The sequence below is a fragment of the Lithobates pipiens genome, unplaced genomic scaffold (genome assembly GCF_037356315.1).
Source record: "Lithobates pipiens isolate NorthernLeopardFrog02 unplaced genomic scaffold, aLitPip1_a1.2 Scaffold_8, whole genome shotgun sequence".
Taxonomy (NCBI): domain Eukaryota; kingdom Metazoa; phylum Chordata; class Amphibia; order Anura; family Ranidae; genus Lithobates; species Lithobates pipiens.
The window spans coordinates 687,746,671-687,768,770 of NW_027507903.1; the positions used below are offsets into that span (position 1 = coordinate 687,746,671).

Consider the following 22,100-nt stretch of genomic DNA (forward strand, 5'->3'; position numbering starts at 1 on the left):
TGTAAAAGTAAAAAGTGTCAGGGCAGTTAGTGTTAGGTCCAGGGTAGCCCCTTACCACCCCCCAATAAAGGTTTAACCCCCTGATTGCCCTTAGAGTTAACCCTTTCACCCCCTTTTGCCAGTGTCACTAAGCGATCATTTTTCTGATCGCTGCATTAGTGTCACTGGTGCCGCTAAGTAGCTAGTTATTTTTTTAGGTTCACCGCCAGGTTTTTGTAGCGCTAGGTACCCCGATATACTACCCAATAATGGTTGTAACCCCCTGATTGCCCCTAGTTAACCCTTTCACCCCCTTTTTCCAGTGTCACTAAGCGATCATTTTTCTGATCGCTGCATTAGTGTCACTAGTGTCACTAATGTCGCTAGGTAGCTAGTTATTTTTTTTAGGTTCACCGCCAGGTTTTTATAGCGCTAGGTACCCCCATATACTACCCAATAATGGTTTTAACCCCCTGATTGCCCCTAGTTAACCCTTTCACCAGCGATCACCGTATAAGTGTCACTGGTGACGCTGGTTAGCCAGTTAGTTATTTAGGTTCCCCATCAGGTTTTTTTATATATAGCGCCAGGGACCCCCCATATATTACCTAATAAAAATTTGAACCCCCTGATTGCCCCTAGTTAACCCTTTCACCATTGATCACCATATAAGTGTTACAGGTGACTCTGGTTAGTTAGTTTGCTTTTTATAGCATCAGGGCACCCACCATTTATTACCCAATAAAGGTTTAACCCCCTGATCACCCGCGGGTGATATCAATTAGGTTTTAGGGTCAGGGTCTGCGTCGCCCCAGGCAGCGCTAGGTTAGTGCCAGTACCGCTAACACCCACGCGCAAAGCATAAACCTCCCGTAGAGGTATAGAATCTAAACAGATCAATATCTGATCTGATCAGATCTATACTAACATCCCCAGCAGTTTAGGGTTCCAAAAAAAGGATTGTTAGCAGGATCAGCCCAGATACCTGCTAGCACCTGCGTTTTGCCCCTCCGCCCAGCCCACCCAAGTGCAGTATCGATCGATCACTGTCACTTACAAAACACTAAACACATAACTGCATCGATTGCAGAGTCAGGCCTGATCCCTGCGATCGCCAACAGTTTTTTTTGGTAGCATTTTATATTTAAATCCGGAAGGCAGTGCTTGGTTTTCGGGGTCCCGTACGTGGCTAGGCTCCCAAAAAGTCCCCCACATGTGGTATCCCCGTACTCGGGAGAAGCAGCAAAATTTATTTTGGGGTGTAATTTGACTTATGCCCATAGCATGTGTGAGCAATATATCATTTAGTGACAACTTTGTGCAAAAAAAAAATAATTTATATTCCTGCAACTTGTGGCAAAATATAAAATATTTCATGGACTCAACATGCCTCTCAGTAAATAGCTTGGGGTGTCTACTTTTCAAAATGGGGTCATTTGGGGGGGGTTTGTGCTATTTTGGCATTTTATGGCCTTCGAAACTGATAGGTAGTGAGGAGGGAAATCAAAAATTTGCACCCTTAGAAATCCTGAAGGCAGTGATTGGTTTTCGGGGTGCCGTACGCAGCTAGACTCCCAAAAAGTCCCACATATGTGGTATCCCCGTACTCAGGAGAAGCAGCAGAATATATTTTGGGGTGCAATTCTACATATAACTATGGCATGTGTGAGCAATATATCATTTAGTGACACCTTTTTGTAAACTTTTTTTTTTTTGTGTCATTTAATCACTTGGGACAAAAAAATAAAAATATTCTATGGGCTCAACATGCTCCTCAGCACTTTCCTTGGGGTATCTACTTTCCAAAATGGGGTCATATGGGGGGGGGGGGGGTTGTACTGCCCTGCCATTTTAGCACCTCAAGAAATGAGATAGGCAGTCATAAATTAAAAGCTGTTTAAATTCCAGAAAATGTACTCTAGTTTGTAGACGTTATAACTTTTGCGCAAACCAATAAATATACGCTTATTGAATTTTTTTTACTAAAGAAATGTGACTGAATAAATTTTGCCCTAAATGTATGACTAAAATTGAGTTTATTTGATTTTTCTTATAACAAAAAGTAGAAAATATATTTTTTTTTGTCAAAATTTTCGGTCTTTTTCCATTTATATCGCAAAAAATAAAAATCGCAGAGGCAATCAAATACCATCAAAATAAATCTCTATTTGTGGGAAGAAAAGGACACAAATTTTGTTTGGGTACAACATTGCATGACCGCGCAATTACCAGTTAAAGCAGTGCAGTGCAAAATTGTAAAAAAAAAAACTCTGGTCCTTAGGCTGAAAATTGGTCCGGGGCTAAAGTGGTTAAAAAATGCATTCGTCCGAAAATCTGAAATAATTAAGGTTGAATCTGTCATTGAAGGCTTATGGCGTCTGTTGAATGTTCTACGATTTGACGGAGCAGCTAAACTGTACGACACCGAAATCGTACATTTCCAGTCGAATGTTCCACCTACAAGCTATAGTAGAATTCTGATGTTGTATGACACTAGTAATAATTATATTTATTCATTATTATTACTAGTCAACCAACATTAGAATTCTTCTATAGCCTATGGGAAGAGCATGTGACCAAAAATGTCCATTTGCGGCGATTGCTTCGTCGAATCTTCATATCAAATCTTTTCTCTCTATGTAGAATAATCTTGAACTAATAGAGTTAAGGTTAGGCACATTCAACCACAGGTTTGATGGACACAGATCGCTATTATCAGCATCATGTCAAATCTCCTATCTATATCGAACTGTTGTAACGAAAATGAAAATAAAGCATTTGTTTATGTTGGATCTTTCAGTTTTCAGATTCTGCATGTTCGTTATTGTTTGTTAAAACGATAACAAAAATACCCGAAATTCGGACAAAAACGACCAGTATCTGTTGGTTCTCTGGATTGAGAGGGTGACAGTTTTACAATAGGCCTGGACATCCTGCCAGGCAGACAGTTGTTTTCACAGGTATAATCCTGGTTCTCTAGGGTGAGATAACAACTCTTTTGAAGTATAAAGCTATGAATTCCTGGGAGGAGGGAGAGGGCTCAGATTTCTACTGCAATGTTTAACTGTTAGCCCTTGTACACACGGTCGGACATTCCGACAATCAAATCCATTGCATAAATTCAGACGGATTTAGTCCGGAAGTGGTCCGGAAGTGGTGTTGCATACACACGGTTGGACTAAGTTGCCGGAATTTCTGGTTGCCAAGAATGCAGTGACGTAAGCCGCGTATGACGCAACTAGAAAAGGGAAGTTCAGCACCACGTCCGGCACCGCTTGGGCTCCTTCTGCTGATCTTGTGTTTATCGCATGTTAGTAGAAGTTTGGTTAGAGACGATGCGCGCTTTTCAGACTTGTGCTTCAGATTGTTACTGATCTTCAGTTTGTGCTTGTCAGTGCGTATCTGATTATCAGTGCGTGTAGTCAGTTAGCATTTGTTGGTCATTGTGGACTATATCTTGGTATATAGTACGCTTTGATTTTCAGTGCTTATTGTCTGCTTGTTTCTGGTTTTTAGTTCGTTCTTTCAGGCCTTGCTGTTTATTGGTGCTTTCTGTTTTCCATTCTGACCAGCCGACCATTTTCAAGCCATGTCGTAGAGTTCGTGTTGTGCAGGGGCTTGGTGTTGGGCTTTTAGCTTTGACACAAGTCCGGTCCATGAACAGGGCGAGGAGGAGTTTGTGGACCAAGAATTGGTTGTGCCAGCGTGACCAGTTCTCGCACATGCCTTTACTTTGTGAGATCTGGGAGAATAATCCTGATGATTTCAGGAATTATCTCCGGATGATGGACCCCATTTTTCCTAGTCTGCTGGCTTTGCTGTCCCCTTATATCAGCAGGCAGGATACCTGCATGCGGCAAGCCATCACTCATGAGCAGAGGCTCATCGCTACCTTGCGCTACTTGGCGACAGGGAGAAGTCTTCAGGACCTCAAGTTCTTGACAGGCATCTCCTCCCAGGCTCTGGGAATGATTATTCCAGAGACCTGTTCTGCCATCATTCAGGTCCTGCAGTAGAACTATATGAAGGTAAGTTTTCTCCTTTAACATCACATTCTATATATTTAATGTTTGCTAATGTGTTGTATTTCTTTCCTCATTCCCTAATTACCATGATTGCAATATGCTCTAATTGATATGCTGTGCCCCTTTGTCCTCTTGCATGCTGGAAGCTTTTCAAGTTCTTTTTTTTCCTTCATGCATATTTTCCCTTACTAACTTCCCCAGCATGCTCTTCTGGGGCCATAAACCTATAGCCTAGTCACTTAGCAATGTATTTTGTCAGCTCCATAATATTGCTTTCCCCTAAACACCAACTAAAATGTGTACAAATGTTATGCGTGTGCTTAAATTCATGCAGAGTGCCAGAATTTTTTTTGGGGTTGGGCCAAACTCATTAGGAACCCCCCTCCCCCCAATTGCTAGGTCAGCTGATAGCAATCCTCTATCTGCTGACTTTGTCAAACCTAATACACACTATACCTACCTTTTTTCTGGTCAGATTTATGGATGAATTCCCCAAAGCATGTAGTGCAAGGGCCTGCCTCAAATACTTTCAAATGCTACAGTTTAAAGTTTTTTTTTGCTCCTATTATTATCTTGATAGGTAATAGCAAAATGTGCTTCCATTTGTTCCTTTTTTGTATTATGACACTTATTACCTGATCGGTGGGCTGCCAATAGTGTAAGTAAGGAGGGGCTGGCCAAAGTATCACACATTATTTATGCATTCAGCTCTCAATGAAGTGGAGAGGGTTACCTGTCCAAAACATCCCCCCTCATTTTTTGCAATGGGCCATCAGATGGGGGGTGGGGGGGAGTGAGGAATCTGATAAGGGGACCTCATACTTTAGGCTTTAAATAGTCATTTCCAAAAATGTTATACTGATATTGTCCAAAAAATGTTTGTGTCTAATCTGCTTGCAATGTTGATGTGCAAAATTACTATTTTTTCTTCTTGTTTCACTCCACAGTTTCCTTCAACACCACAGGAATGGCAGACTGTGGCCTCCCACTTTGCCAGCCGTTGGGACTTTCCCAATTGTGGAGGTGTAATTGATGGGAAACACGTCCGCATCATCCCACCCCCCAGTTCAGGGTCCTACTATTATAATTACAAGGGGTATAATATTATTGTGATGTTGGCGGTGGTGTCAGCGATGTATGTATGTGGACGTGGCGAAAAATGGCCGTATGTCGGATGGTGGAGTGTTCGCATGGACGTAATTCAACTGGCGTCTCCAGAGTGGCAGTCTGGGCTTGCCACCTCCAGAGGAGAATGTAGAAGGACTCCCATTTGTTTTCGTCGCGGATGAGGCATTTGCTCTGCAAACCATCTGATGTGGCCTTTCCCGATGAGGACCCTCACCCTGGATCAGAGGATCTTTAATGTGCGGCTGGCCAGAGCCAGAAGAGTCATGGAGAACACTTTCGGGATAATGGCCAGCTGGTTCCGCCCATTTTTGATGCCAATACACATGGCGGAATATAAACTAAATCACATTGTGCTTGCCTGCTGTGTTCTGCACAATTTTTTCAAAAAACATTCAGCAAACTATGTGGCCTCAGTTGGCCCTGATGCAGACTTGCCGGAAAATGTCAACCTCACGGCCCTTGAAGCTGCTCGTCCTGGCTTGCCCCCCCAAAGCACCCACGAGGTCAGAAACCAATACATGGAGTACTTTGTGGGTAGGGGGACCATTGATATGCTAGACAATGTCTGAGAGGCATTTTTTAAATACATTTTTCTTTGAAACTGCAATAATCTTTTTTTTATCTACTGCTTGGCTTTGTTTTAGGTGTCTCCTAGGTATTTTTGCTGTTTTTTGGCCCTTTTTCTACAACAGTGCAAGCCCAAGTTCTGAGTAAGATGAGGTGACAGTCTCTTCTTCAGATAATCTTATTATGTTGTGGGTCTGCTACACACACACCTCGTTTTTGTTGATAATGTATGTAGTGCATTAATGACAAAAATATTGCTAATTTTCAGCACCATGGCAGAAATATGTGGGGTCATGAAAATGGCATGATTGGGGAAATTTAAACGTCACTGTGGGTGTTATTTACTAAAGGCAAATCCACTATGCACTACAAGTGCACTGCAAAAGTGCACCTGAAACTGCACTTGGAGTGCAAAGTGGATTTGCCTTTAGTAAATAACACCCATTGCCACAGAAAACAACAACTTTACTACAAATATTGCTTTTGCACATTGAAAAAGGAAGCCACACATTGTTGATAATTTAACTTTTCACTCAAAGCACATTCACATGTGCGTTTAGAAAAGGGTTTTACAACAAACCAACATATTTGGTGTATATAACATTATTTTGAGTAAGATTTTTATAACTTGCGTTTTTGTGTAAATAGGCATGTATCAAAGCATAAAATACAGAACACAGGAACTTACAAAGTTCAACTTTGAAAAGTGAAGACAATATCAGACATGAGTATGTACAAACTGTGCTGATATTGCCTTCATCAGATGGGGTGACACCCCTGGAAAAGCCAAATTTGGAAGATGCACACAAATTGAGAATCAAAAAGTGGCCAGTTTCTTCCTGATCCCATGCCTATGGCCGCGTACACACGGGCGGACTGTTCGCCCAACTTTGTTCGTCAAACAGTACGACAAACAGTCCGCTCAAAATTTGCATGAACGGACTTGACCACACACGATGAACGAACAGTCCGCTGAAAGCGTGCGTGATGACGTGTACAGCACGTACGACGGGACTAGAAAAACGACGTCCTATACACTGCAATGCAACCTTCGCCGTGTAAATTCTTTCTGAGCATGCGCGAGACTTAGTTTGTCGAACAAGCCTACACACGAGCGGACTGTCCGCTCAAACCAAGTTTCTGCGGACTGTCTTACGGGAATTCCGAAAAACTTTGTTCGTCAGACTGTCCGCTGAAACTGTCCGCTGAAGCCCACACACGAGCGGACTGTCCGCTGAAACACTGTTCAGTGGACAAAGTTGGGCGAACAGTCCGCCCGTGTGTACGCGGCCTAATGTCAACATGTGCTATCTCCCATCATGGGTTATCAATGTATGTGTTTTGGGGATGCAACCCCTTCATCTCAGCCACTTTAGTAGCAAGGAAGAGGCTGCACCCACAAAACGTGTACATTGATCCCCCATGATGGGAGATAGCACATCTTGACACACTGTGCGCATCTTCCAAATTTGGCTTTTCTAAAAATATAAAAGTGTTTTTGAAAATTTAAAATGGATGCTAGCTAGTTTTGGGAGTTTCAGACTCTCCCTAAAACATCAATGATGTTCTTCATTTTTTGTTGAACATCATTGATGTTTTTCTGGATATTCTCTAAATCGTGATTGCACCCCATTATCTCCCCAATGAGGATCTGGGCACTTTCACTGGTAAAATGCGATTCTTCTTCCACAACATCCACATCACCTAAAAATAAACCAATAAAAACACACCATGTATTATAAATATGCAGACATACATTGATTAGCTTACCTGAAGCTGTGGTCTCCGACACTCACCTGTTGTGGTGACAATTTCGCAAATTTCGACAATCTCTCCTTCCCTGCTTCTGGTGTTGGTATTTCCCCTTCTTTGGGAGGTGTGGGGTCCCTGGTGTCCTCAGACATCCCAAGTCTTCTCTCCCCTATGAGAATGTAAAAAAGGAATACTTAGCACACAGATATTTGAGGGCAGAAATAGGAATATGAAACATTGCTTGGAAGTGTCGTACAATTGTGTTTTTTGGCAGAGTTCAAATGTGAAAACATTATTTTTGACACTTTCTAAAGCTGGAATACTTACCTGCAGTGTGAACAAATATAGTCAAATGCAACTTGGCAAAACACATTATTTTTAGAGTGGGCTAACGAACGATGTTTATTACGAACGATTGAACCCATGAACATGAAAGTGGCCATTTTAAACTGTACAACATTAAATCAAAGCACATGGAGCAGTATGCAAGCAATAATAATAATATGAACACACGACAACTACTTACTTTTTGAAGAACTCGCTTGATCCTTCTGTACTGATCATGCTTCCTCAGTTTCAGGTCTGACCAGCGTTTTCTCAGTTGATCCTTGGATCATCGTACCCCAAAATACTTCTGCAGACTCTTCTCAACTTTAGTCATGATCTTGGCCTTTCTGATATTTGGGTTTGGGTAAGGTTCATACTTCCCATCATAGTCGTTCCTCTTCAATATGTCCACCGTCTCCAACATCTCTCCAAAAGACATATTTGAGGCCTTAAATCTTCTTCTCCAGGATCGGGACGTTTCAGGATCTGGGCTTTCCTCGCCCTCCTCCTCGTTAGTGGAATTATTAGTGTGCACCTGCTGTGTCTCCGCCATGTGCTCTCCCCACTGCGCCAAGAGAGAAGGGGTGGGGAATAGTCTAGAAAGAACATCAGGGGCAGGCAGAGTTTCATACATACACACTGTATATAAAACGCAACATGCGTGTGTTGTACATACGATCTGTGAGCAGAGTTAGGAGCTGACACGCCGATCGTTCACACAAAGGTACAATTTTAACTTGGTACATCACTAACCTATACTGCTTCTATATAGGCCTATGTTGGGACAAGATTAGGAGAGTTTAGCCTGACATTATTAGGGTTTGTCTTGTGTTGTGTCTTGCAGACAAGATGGATCCCTTCAAGGAAACACATTTTATGGAGCTAATTGTTGATATGCTCAGGGAGCTGCCCTGCCTGTGGCAGATGAACAACCCCTTTTATAAGGACCTAAGAAAGAGGAAGGCAGCGCTGGAAAAACTGCTTGGTTTGGTGAAGATCATGGTCCCCATGGCAGACATGACCTATGTTGTAACGGCTCCCCTAATGTAAAGGGGGTTAACGCCGTTTACGATGTTCCCTCTTCTGGACACACATCCACTCGCTACCAATATCCACAGCTAAACGACCCTTTCCTATAGGAGCCGACCCCTCTGGCAAAAAGACGAGACGCACTCTGTCTCTGCTGTAGTAGGAATGAATTTATTAAAGACCAACATTGTAACTTTATACACAATTCAAGGCACATGCTTTAACATGAACAAGAGCCCAGCTCCACCCACACATCCCAAGGCTCAACACCTCACCCTGGCATCTGCTAGGCTTCAAACGATCCCACCCAATACACATCTTTTCACAAAGGGTTAGCAGCCAGTCTGTCTGGCACTTTACAATACACACAAGGACAGACTTAAATGAACAATAGAAATGCAAAACAACTTAATTCCTCACAGCAATGACACTTAACCCCCCCAACACGGTCCGAACGGACATTTTCCATCGGATTTTCTGACCGTGTGTACAAGGGCTTAAAGTGGTTGTAAACCCTTACAAACCACTTTGACCTACAGGTAAGCCTAGATTAAGCCTTACCTGTAGGTCCAAGAAATATCTCCTAAACCTACACGGTTTAGGAAATATTTACTTAAAGACAGTGACAGCTGTCTACGTCATGCCACTGCTAACGGCGATATGCCATTAGTGGCGGCTCCCGTGCACATGTGCGGTAGTGACGTCATCGCTGCTCCGGCGCTTTGAGTGGCCAGAGCAGCGATATCCGAAAGGAAGATGGACGCTCCGGAGTACAGGGGACAGCGGTGACATCGCTGGCTCCTGTGTCAGGTAAGTGACATATAATGGGCTACTATGCGATGCATAGTAGCCCATTATGCTTTTTTTTTTTTTTTTTTTACACAAATTTTATTGAAAAGTAACAGAACATTACAATCAAAATTGAATCGCACATTGATGTTTACATTTCAACACAATATCTTAAATGTAAGCAAAGATATATAAGAGATTGCCAAGTTCACAAGGATTGAACAGTTACAGTATAGGATGTTTTAGACAAAAATGAAGAATTGTATTTGTCAGATAAGGCAAAAAGAGAATCAAAGCTTATATAAAGATAAAATAACAATATCCTTGAGGAGGAAGGGGAAAGGGGGGGGGGGAAGGGAGAAAAAAAAAAAAAAGGGGGGGGGGGAGTTTATAATTAGGCGTAGTGGCAGGAGGGAGGATTAGGCAGTGAGGAAGGGTGGACAGCGGCCTGCGCTGTATGAATATCTCAAGTACAAAAACATAGAACTCTGACAGAAAGTCGGCAGCAGATAATATTTAAATAGACGATTTGTATTCCTGAGTATCTTTAAAAGCTAGCCATTTTGACCAGGTTGAGGTGAATTGTAACATTCTTTCTTGTGAGATACTGATAAGCTCTTCAATAGTTTCAATAGAGGTGATCCTTCTGAACCATTCTTTTTTCGTTGGGATTGAAGTTGACCTCCAATGGGAGGGGATGCAGTGTCTAGCAGCGTTTGTCATTATCATCACTAGGGATTTCAAATATCTTTTTGAGGGGATTGTGTTGTGGTGCAGTAGAAAGTGGGCTGGTTCGAAATCTAACGGTTCTGAGGTTATAGATGTAATGGTTTCATGAACCATTTTCCAAAATGGTTGGATATGAGTGCAAGTCCACCATATGTGGAATAATGATCCCACTTCACCACTGCACCTCCAGCACTTGTTGGAGAACTGGGGGTTGAATTTCTGTATGGTGCTGGGTGTTCTATACCATCTGGTTAGAATCTTAAACCCGCACTCCTGAGTAGCGACATTGAGTGAGCCTTTGTGAGCGTACATGAAAATAGTTTCCCAATTTTTATTAGTGAATGAAAGGTTGAGGTCGTTTTCCCAGGCTAGACAGGATGGGAAAGAGAATTCTAGACCCTTGTCAAATAATGAGTTGTAGATAATTGAAATATTGTGTCTTTGAGGGTGCATACCTGAGCATAGAGTTTCAATGGTCTTGGGGGGTTTGGAACTCAGAGTTGTCAGTACTGCCGTGGAGAGAAAATGTCTTATTTGGAGGTATGTCCAGTGGGAGATTAGTCTCGGGTCGTTGTCTTTATTGATTTCCTCGAGGGGAAGAAGTTTCCCATTGTGTAAGAAATGTTTAATCAGTACATTTTTGTGGGGCCAGTTTTCTAAAAAAGATTTTTGTTTGTTTCCTGGGGGAAAGTCGGGGTTGTCTCTGAGAGGCGTTAGGGAACTGATCCAAGGGGTGGGGTCACTTTTTTTATACGTGTCATGGAATATTGCTAACGTGGGACCGATAATAGGATGAGATCTAATCTCTTTTGAGTGGTATTTGGGGTTTATCCATGGAAGATGACTGAGTGGGAAGGCGAATTGGGCTTGTTCTAGTGATACCCAGTCCTTGATAGGCTGGTGTAGATTCCAGTCCACTATACGTGTGAGTATAGCTGCTTGGTGGTACTTTTTCAGGTCCGGGAGGGCTATTCCACCTTTATTTTTTGGGAGAGTTAATCTTGTGTATTTGATTCTAGGAGGTTTACTCCTCCAAATAAAGGTGGTACACGCTTTGCGAAAGGCGGCAAAGAAGGAAGAAGGTAATCTGATAGGGATCGTTTGCATAGCGTAAAGAAATCTGGGAAGAATAGTCATTTTTATCAAAGAAGCCCTACCAAACCACGAAATGTTGAGGGAGTTCCATCTTATAAGGTCCTCTTGTGAGTCTTTAAGTAAGGGTAAAAAATTGAGTTTGAAAAGGTCAGTTAGATTTGAGGGTATTTCTATCCCAAGATAGGTAATATGTTTAGGGGACCACGTGAATGGGAAATTTTTCTTACATAGTTCAACATCATTGGAGGGTAAGGATATGTTTAGTGCTACCGATTTGGAGTGGTTAATTTTTAAGTTGGATATTGATTGGAACGCCTCAAGTTCTTGAATTATATTAGGCAGTGAAATATGGGGTTGCGATAGGAAGAGTAGCATGTCATCTGCGAAAGCGGCGATTTTATAGGAATGGTCTTTTATTTCTATGCCTTTTATGTCCGGGTTGGCTCTGATTTTATTAAGAAGCGGTTCAAGGGTGAGAACGAATAGAAGCGGGGACAAGGGACAACCTTGACGCGTCCCATTTTTAAGGGTGAAGGCGTTCGACAGGTGGCCGTTGGTGCGGACGCGAGCTGTAGGATTAGAGTAAAGTGCAGAGATGTATGCTCTCATCTTAGGCAGTAAGCCGATGTTTTTAAGGACTGCATCGATAAAGTCCCAGGCCACTCTGTCGAACGCCTTCTCGGCGTCGAGAGAGAGGAAGAATCCCTGTTTCTTTTTGGAAGTCAGCCAATTGTTTATGTTCAGGGCCTTAATGGTATTGTCCCGGCCCTCCCTACCCGGGATGAATCCCACTTGGTCAAGGGAGATTAGTGATGGAAGTAAGGGTAATATTCTATTGGCGAGAATTTTGGCATAAATTTTAATATCCACGTTTATTAAAGAAATTGGGCGGTAATTCGTGACGAGGGTTGGGTCTTTTCCTTCTTTGGGAATGACTGCTATGTGCGCTTCCAGGACCTGTTTGGGGGGGTTTCATTCGGAATGGAGTGATTGGAAAGTTTTCAAGAACCTGGGTTTAAGAATGTCGAGAAAAGTTTTGTAATATTGAAGTGGGAGACCATCTGGACCCGGGGCTTTGCCAGTTTTCATGTCTTTTAAAGCTCTATCAAATTCTACTCCATTAATGGGAGATTCGAGTTCCAGAGCGATATTGTGTGCTATTTTCGGGGGGCTGTGTTTGTCTAAATACTCTTGAATGAGTTTAGTTCTAGCCTCTGAGTTTGGGGGAAACTTGGGATTGGGAGGGATATTATAAAGTGATTGGTAGTACTGCTCAAATTGGTTGGCTATCTCCTCATTCGAGGAATACGACTTTCCTTTGTTGTCTTTTATTTGGTGTATGGTGGAAGCTGCTTTCTTACTCTGAACCGCTCTTGCAAGAACTTTGCCGCTTTTATTGCCTTGTTCGTAGTATATTTTATGACGTAATATATATTGCCTTTTGGCCTTTAGATTCAGTTCGTCGGCAAGCGAGTCTCTAGCTTTAGTCAACTCCTCAAACGCGGAGACAGCCATAGTTTTTTTGTGTAGAAGTTCTAATTTGTGTATGTGATCTACTAGGGATTTGATTCTAGCTTGTTTTTCTTTTTTGAGTTGGGTCAGTTTCCTAATAAATTCGCCTCTGATGACACTTTTGTGGGCTTCCCATTGAATGACGTTGGAGGTATCGTTAGTGTCGTTACGAGTAAAATATTCGGTGAGTATGTCTCTGAAGCGGAGAATATCTATAGGGTCTTTAAGTACAGTGGTGTTCATTCTCCAAGTTTTGGTTTTAGTGATTCTTTCCGGGAAAGTCAAAGTTAGTGTAATTGGGTGGTGGTCAGACAAAGTCATTGGCTCAATAGTTGTATTCGTCAGGAGTGGTAGGTCTGATTGTGTGATGTAGAAGTAGTCGATTCTGGAATATTTTTGATGGATTGTGGAAAAGTAAGTGTAATCTCTAGATTGAGGGTTGAGAGTTCTCCACGTGTCATGTAGCGTTAGCAACTGCAGCTGTAATTTAATTTGTTTAAGAGCCCTGAAGGGAATGCTCGAAGAGCCATTCGAAGTGTCAGCAATGGGGTTGAGGGGAACATTGAAGTCCCCTCCCAGTATTAGAATACCGGAAGCAAAATTTGTTAGAAGGTCTTTGACCTTACGAAAAAAAGCTACCTGTTTCGTATTGGGGGCGTAAATGTTGGCAATCGTGACCGGGCGTGATGACACCTCTCCCTTAAGGAAGATGTATCTTCCCCCCGGGTCAACCATTGTATCTTGTATCTGCAGTGGGGTGTGTTTCGAGATGAGGATGGATACTCCTTTTGTCTTCCCCTCAGGATTAGTGGAGTGGAAAACAGTGGGGAAACGTCCATCCGAGAGTTTTGGAACATTGTTAGATTTGAAATGAGTCTCTTGGATACATACTATGTTGGCTCTGTATTTGTGAAACTCAGAAAGGAACTTGGTTCTTTTAGTAGGGATATTGAGCCCTTTGGCGTTAATGGATAGTAATTTGAGGGAAAGGGTTGAGGTATGCGATCCCTGAGACGGCATAACTGAATATACCTGCCAACGGTGTTGGGAAAGAAAAAAGAGATGGAAAAATAAAAGAAGAAAGAATAAATAAAATTAGGGGGGGAGGGGTAAAAAAAAAAAAAAAAAAAAGGGGGGGGGGGGATGAAGGGATTACCTAAAACAGGTAGGTAGAACAGATACCGGAGGAAGGATTAGACCAGCTAAGCCAACCTATATGTATATGCCGGTAGGGTCAAGGAGCGATATAGGAGATCACTCCTTGTGTGGGTTCAATGACCAAAAGGGGGGACAAACAAGTGTCAGATGTTGTAACACAAAGTAAGATGTTTGAGATAAGGTAAGGGGGACCGGCGCCCAGGGAGCTCAAGTGCGCATGGAAATTTAAAACTGGACAGGGTTGTGATGCAAGGAGGTGAAAGGGGGGTAGCGCGGCAGCATCGCGTATTGTGATCAGAGCCAGCCAAGCCTATGTTGCAATGAGAAGAAGTGTGAGTAAGTGATCGACCTTGGACCGTGGAAATGCATATCTCTCTATAATGACCAACAAAACAAATTAAGTGAAGACCCTGTGTATATGTTGTGAGGCTAAGCGTCAGGGGGATGAGACCCTTTCACCCTCGGAGGGCATGAGTAAATATGTTGCTTGGTAGTAGTGTGTAGTAAAGGAATCTTCTAAACAACAATCTTAATAGCAATAACAATAATAATAATAACAATAACTTTAACCTTGCACAAAGAAGGAGTAAGGCGAACCGAGAATCCCGCCAGGCATCACCGAGCTCGGAGCCCAGAATTAACAACAAATAATTGTGTCAGTGGATTTGGAGACTAGTGCTGATCCCAGTTAGCAGAAGGGATGTGTCTATACATCGAGCAGGATAGTTAGGATAGGTCTTACTCAGATCCATGGGGGATATGCACTAGCGGGGTTCTCCACTCGCCCAGTTAACAGAAGCTGTTGTAAAAGAGAGAAGGGGTAATACCCCTAACAGAAGCTTCTGACTGGTAACAAACAAAAGTTGAAATCAAGCATACAACTTAAACTTTATGTATATAATGGCAGAGAAGAAGGAAGAACAAAAAATACAGTTTACCTCAATGACCTTAGTGGAATGGGGGTCAAGCCAGACTAAAAGAAACCTTCAAATATGGCAGGTATTGGGATAACCCAGACCCTAGAGACATGAGAGAGACAAACCTAAGGTGATTAGAGCCTTGGGGCTCTTGTATGTTATCATGAGGAAAAAAAAAAGAAAAAACAAAAGAAAACTAGGTAACATCCACATAGTAGACAGTGAGCAACCTAGATAAAAGAAACATACTCAAGGTTAGACTGACCCCCTAGTGTATTCATAAAATAGCCCATTGCAAGGTGGGTATTCAAAATAGTGTTCGCCATCTGATTGTGAGACCACCTGTAGAAGAAGACTTTATTATAACATTCTCAGTTCAGTCTTTACCCCAGAAAACAAAAAGAAAGAAAAAAAAAAGAAGTGCAAAAAAAAGGCAGGAGAAATAAGCATGTTGTGAGTGGGCAACTGTAAGACAATGTGAGTGCAGGCCCAGATGCTAACCAGGTTCCATCTAAGCGATATAGTCTACATTTTGCTCGGAAACCAGAAAAACCTGAATAAGGGCCTTAAAGAACCCCCTGGGGGGGCATACCTTTAGGGGCAAACTTGTTTTACCCATACTTGGATGAGAGTAACGAGCGTTTTCTGGGTGTAGTTTCAAGCTGCAAACAAGGTGTAAGCTGGCTGAGTGAGATCATTGGAAAAGATGATGGTGGGACAGTTGGATCATCAGAGAGACTGCGGAGAGGAGGAACAAAAAGAAAAAAAGGGGGGTCTTGGGGCTTCTACAAGGTAAATGCTTCAGGTAGTTTCAGCGTGCAAGATACGATGGGCTGCGATTTAGGTATCCATGAGATCTGGCCTGTCAATTCGGTCTCGTCTTCTAGGCGGGGAGATGCATGATCTGCTCCCCTTCCATGGTGCGGCGCTGATGGGGACCTTCGTCTGCGGTCTCTGTTTCTCTGCGCTCTGGGAGTCGAGTTATTTGTTACATCGATCCATGTATTGTGAATCTGGAAGGAGTTGTACCAGTCCGGTACCTCTGTCACAGGGAGGTTGAGCGATTCACAGAATGAATGCAAGTCGTCAGGAGTGCGTAGAAGCGCTGTGTGACCTCTCCATGTTGCGGACAAGCAGAATGGAAACTTCCATCTATAGGGAATGCCTCTGGTCCGAAGTTGGTCCAGCAGTGGGCGAAGGGCCCTGCGTTGCTGTAGGGTAATGTTAGAGAGGTCTTGGTACAATTTGATTTCGTGACCGTTGAAAAGCACCCTGTTTTTTTCTCTGGCTTTTTTAAGGATAGCTTCCTTTAGCGGGAAATTTACCAAGCAACAGACAATGTCTCTTGGTGGGTCAGTGTCTCTTCCTCTCGGTCTGAGAGCACGGTGAATTCTTTCAAAGTCAATTGGGGAGTCAGGGGGTCTCTCCAGCAGGTCATTAAAAATGGACGTTGCCGTTTGCATTACAGGGGTTTGGTCTGCTGTCTCGGGGACCCCACGGATTCTGATGTTGTGACGCCTTCCTCTATTGTCGAGGTCTTCAATGTGGCGTTGCATCTCTATAAGGTGACAAAGGTGGTTGTCAGAGGATCTTTGTATTTGCCTCAGGGCATCAGAATGACGAGCTGTGGTTTGTTCAGCTGCTCCAATTCTTGCTGCCATGTGCTGGATGTCAGATTTCAGATCTGTAATGGCTGCTGACAGTGTAGCTTTAATATCTAGAGCTACAGCCTGAAGATCTGCAAGGCTTAGGGCCTGTGTGGCTGGGGCAGCTTGGGGGGATACAGCCTGGGTTAGTGGAGGGAAACTGTCTGTGTTCAGGCCCATCGGACCGTTCGCGCCGCCCGTCGCACCTCCGGAGGTGCCGAGCGGGGAGGATTGCTTAGGCGAGGCCGCGGCTTTGAGGCCTTCCACGTGCGCCGGGCGAAACATCGCCGGTATGCTGGTATGAGGAGACTGACCTGCATCTACAGTCTCCTTGGATCCAGGAGTGTTCCGATCCCCCTTCCCCATGGTCGGATGGCGACGGATTGGCCCAGAAAGATGCGTTTTAGCTCCCTGTTTGCCGGAGGAAAGGGCTCAGGCGTCCATCTCTGTCCCCGGTTAGGCCACGCCCCCCCATTATGCTTTACCTTTGCAGGGAGACAAAGAGGAAGTAACATCCATCAGGGTTTACTTCTTCTTTAACCACTTCAACCCCAGACCAATTTTCAGCCTAAGGACCAGAGGTCTTTTTACAATTTCTCACTGCACCGATTTAACTGGAATTGCGCGGTCATGCAATGTTGTACCTAAACAAAATTTGCGTCATTTTCTTCCCACAAATAGAGCTTTCTTTTGATGGTATTTGATTGCCTCTGCGATTTTTATTTTTTGCAATATAAATGGAAAAAGACCGAAAATTTTGAGAAAAAAAATATATTTTCTACTTTTTGTTATAAGAAAAATCGAATAAACTCAATTTTAGTTATACATTTAGGGCAAAATGAATTCAGCCACATGTCTTTAGTAAAAAAAAAAAGTCAATAAGCGTATATTTATTGGTTTGCGCAAAAGTTATAGCGTCTACAAACTAAGATACATTTTCTGGAATTTACACAGCTTTTAATTTACAACTGCCCATCTCATTTCTTGAGGTGCTAAAATGGCAGGGCAGTACAAACCCCCCCAAATGACCCCATTTTGGAAAGTAGACACCCCAAGGAAATTGCAGAGGGGCATGTTGAGTCCATTGAATATTTTTTCTTGTCCCAAGCGATTGAATAATGACACAAAAAAAAAAAAGTTTACAAAAAGTTGTCACTAAATGATATATTGCTCACACATGCCATAGTTATATGTGGAATTGCACCCCAAAATATATTCTGCTGCTTCTCCTGAGTACGGGGATACAACATATGTGGGACTTTTTGGGAGTCTAGCCGCGTACGGCACCCCGAAATCCAATCACTGCCTTCAGGATTTCTAAGGGTGCAAATTTTTGATTTGACTCCTCACTACCTATCACAGTTTCGAAGGCCATAAAATGCCAAAATAGCACAAACCCCCCCAAATGACCCCATTTTGGAAAGTAGACACCCCAAGCTATTTACTGAGAGGCATGTTGAGTCCATGAAATATTTTATATTTTGCCACAAGTTGCAGGAATATTACAATTTTTTTTTTTTTGCACAAAGTTGTCACTAAATGATATATTGCTCACACATGCTATGGGCATAAGTCAAATTACACCCCAAAATAAATTCTGCTGCTTCTCCTGAGTATGGGGATACCACATGTGGGGGACTTTTTGGGAGCCTAGCCACGTACGGGACCCCGAAAACCAAGCACTGCCATCCGGATTTAAATATAAAACTCTACAAAAAAAACTGTTAGCGATGGCAGGGATCAGGCCTGACTCTGCGATCGCTGCGGTTATGTGTTTAGTGTTTTGTAAGTGACAGTGATCGATCGATACTGCACTTGGGAGGGCTGGGCGGAGGGGCAAAACACAGGTGCCAGCAGGTATCTGGGCTGATCCCGCTAACAATGTGTTTTTTTGGAACCTAAACTGCTGGGGACGCTAGTATAGATCTGATCAGATCAGATATTGATCTGTTCAGATTCTATACCACTACGGGAGGTGTATGCTTTGCGCGTGGGTGTTAGCAGTACTGGCACTAACCTAGCGCTGCCTGGGGCGACGCAGACCCTGACCCTAAAACCTAATTGATATCACCTGCTGGGTGATCAGGGGGTTAAACCTTTATTGGGTAATAAATGGTGGGTGCCCTGATGCTATAAAAAGCAAACTAACCAAAGTCACCCGTAACACTTATACGGTTATCGCTGGTGAAAGGGTTAACTAGGGGCAATCATGGGGTTAAAACCATTATTGGGTAGTATATGGGGGTACCTAGCGATATAAAAACCTGGCGGTGAACCCAAAAAAATAACTAGCTACCTAGCGACACTAATGCAGCGATCAGAAAAATGATCGCTTAGTGACACTGGCAAAAGGGGGTGAAAGGGTTAACTAGGGGCAATCAGGGGGTTAAAACCATTATTGGGTAGTATATCGGGGTACCTAGCGCTATAAAAACCTGTCGGTGAACCTAAAAAAATAACTAGCTACTTAGGCCCACCAGTGACACTAATGCAGCGATCAGAAAAATGACCGCTTAGTGACACTGGCAAAAGGGGGTGAAAGGGTTAACTCTAGGGGCAATCAGGGGGTTAAACCTTTATTGGGGGGTGGTAGGGGGCTACCCTGGACCTAACACTAACTGCCCTGACAGTTTTTACTTTTACAACTGACACTGAATGCAGTGATCAGTAAATAAATGATCACTGCAATCAGTGACACTGTAACTGGGGGGGAATCGGGGGGGCAATTGGGGGGAGGTGATCGGGGGGTTTGTGTACCTATGTGTGCCTATGTGTTAGTGTAGTGTTGGTGCACACTTACTTTCACTTCTCCTCGTAGTCCGGTCAATAAGATCGCCCTGAGGAGAATGACATCACTTCCTCCCTGCCTGTGTTTACTATACACAGCGGGAGGAAGCTTCTCATTCGCCAGGAGCGATCGAGAGGCGATGGCCAGAAACCAAGGCCATCCCCTCATCCCGGATCGCTCCTGCAGCGAAACGGAATGCCGCATCCAGCGGGAGGGGGTCCGATCGGACCCCCCACCCGCTGGAAGGCAAGCACGTATATGTACGTGCTTGTGCCTGTACATGCCATTGTGATGACGTACAATGGCATGCGGTGGTCCTTAAGTGGTTAAGGGGGGCACAAGAGTCACCTGATTTGTCAAGCACTTGGTGACTTTGGAACTCACAGCAAGATAGCAAATTATTTCTATGGGATGATTTATGGTAAAATGTATATCAGTTTATTGATGGACTATTATTTATAGGTCTGTTTACACCGGAATACCAGCATTGTGTTTACATCGTTCACTGCTCACTTTTTCATTTATTTACACAACTTGTTTTTTTGATATTTTTGGTGTCCTCCTTTATTTCACAGGTGGAGTTTAGCTCTTCATGCCGGTTATTAAGTAATAATTAACTGTATTGATATGTGAAGAGAGGTTTCTGGATTGCGTTCCATTTGCACATTGATATATGTCAGAGTTTGGTGGTATATATACTTATAAGATGATCACATACGAGAGCACTAGATTGTTGGGTAGTGCACTATGGTCTCAACCAGGGGTCAAGTCCTGGGAAAAAAAGTGTGGGAACTCCCACCCAAGATCCCCTCCCCCCACCAAAAAAAATAAAAAATGATACGCTCATATGCACAAACGCTTCAAAGGTGGTATTTTTCACCCAATCTTCGTATTGTGTATGAAGCTTAACTGTTAGTACATAAAAAAAAAACAATTCACAATAAACATAAATGCTGTAATTCTCTGAATAATCAGCATTCATTCCATTGTGCTTCCATGTAAATGTGAACATCATGTTCTGATCTTTATTGGGGATGTTATTTTGTATATAGAGTGTTTATGTGGTGAGTTTACACTTTTCATTGAACAGAGTTTGGATAACACAGGGTTAAATGGAAAGGTGATAAATGAAGTGCACATTATCTGGACAGAATGCTTGGGGAGATAGTGATGTGTTCCTGCTTAGGAGATGTATGTTAGCTTGGGGGGGCTGCAAACTCTGCAGGGGCTCCAACACACACTCGCTGCTATTCCAACCCTTCACATATTTCCACATAAACTTCCCTCCTGGCATTAAACTTTGCCAGGTATTGTGCTCAGCTTACCACCCCAAACTGATGTTCCTCCCTCAGCTCACCTCTCTCCCTGCATGTCCTGTGAGCAGAATAGCTGTGCTCCTGCTCTGGATTCTCTCATCATATGGCACTGGAGATAGAGGAGGAGGGGGGATTCAGCAGGACACACAGAGTAAGTATGCAGGAGACTGGGGGGGGGGAGGAGACAGAAAATCAGGAGGGGCCGGCGGGGAGGAGCGCATCATGAGAGGTCTGACTAAATACAATCTCTTAGCAGCAGGGACCTGATCTACCCATCAGCTAGCTGTGATTGACAGGTAGATCGAAGAGGAAGCTGTCATGGGGCCCCCTACTGGCAATGCCTGAATGGTCAGATGTGCGGCACTTACTATTGCGAGCTGTGTCGGCGGCTGCTGGTGTAGCACCTCCCACACACCTCGCATACTTCAAAGTCTTGCAGGACACGGCTGCTAATGGGAACTGAGTTCCTGTTGTGGAAAAAGTACAGGAACTCCGTTCCCGTGAGTTCCCACAGGAATTGAGCCCTGGTCTCAACGCTGAGGGATTGAGATCCCCCTCTCTTCTCTAGGGTAGCGCCGTGTACCCCCTTTAATTTTTTCCAATTTGTCATAGCCCCTTATGGGGGTCTATTAGAGGGCAGCAAACCTTGTTATATCCTGAGAGCGGAGCTTCTCCTAGAACTTTTATAGATCTTCTGCTGCTTTTCCTCTGTATCTGAGATGAATGTTAACGAAGCCAAAACTCTCTGAGCCACGTTCCCCCGATATACAATTAATATCCGCACATGATTACTGTGCATGACTGGGAACCTACCTGTACTAATGTTGAAGTTAAATATAATTTAACGACTTCAGCCCCGGACCTTGTTGCTGGCCAATTACCAGAGCGCTTTTTGCGATTCGGCACTGTGTCGCTTCAACTGACAATTGCGCGGTCGTGCGACGTGGCTCCCAAACAAAACTGACATCCTTTTTCCCCCACAAATAGAGATTTCTTTTGGTGGTATTTGATCACCTCTGCGTTTTTTTTTGCACTATAAACAAAAATAGAGCGACAATTTTGAAAAAAACACATTATTTTTTTACTTTTTGTTATAATAAGGCCGTGTACACACGTGGCAGACTGTCTGGCCAACTAAGTCCGTCAGACAATCCGACAGACAGTCCGTCCTACTTTCGAATGAACGTACTTGCCCACACACGGCACTTTTTGAGCGGACTAATACGGCAGACTAAGTTCGCCATACTATCCGCCCTACTTTTGAAATGAACGGACTCGCCCACACACGCGGAGGAAAGTCCGCTCATTTCGAGCGCGAAGGAGACGTCGCTGACCCGCCGCCT

The 22,100-nt window shown here is 43.5% G+C and overlaps 1 protein-coding gene across 5 annotated transcripts in view; it reads right to left on the bottom strand.

The window, feature by feature from the left end:
* The window catches only part of LOC143963515 (NACHT, LRR and PYD domains-containing protein 3-like), a 182,835-nt gene that overhangs the window by 157,818 nt on the left and 2,917 nt on the right, over positions 1-22,100 (bottom strand). The window contains exon 1 of one of the 5 annotated variants that reach the window (XM_077473168.1): positions 21,571-21,593. The exons of 3 other annotated variants lie outside the window; for them this stretch is intronic. The gene's annotated coding sequence lies outside the window, so the exon portion shown is untranslated. Of the gene's footprint in view, positions 1-7,495; positions 7,517-21,570; positions 21,594-22,100 lie in introns of those variants that run through there. One more of the 5 variants, XM_077473169.1, reaches the window with a different exon arrangement.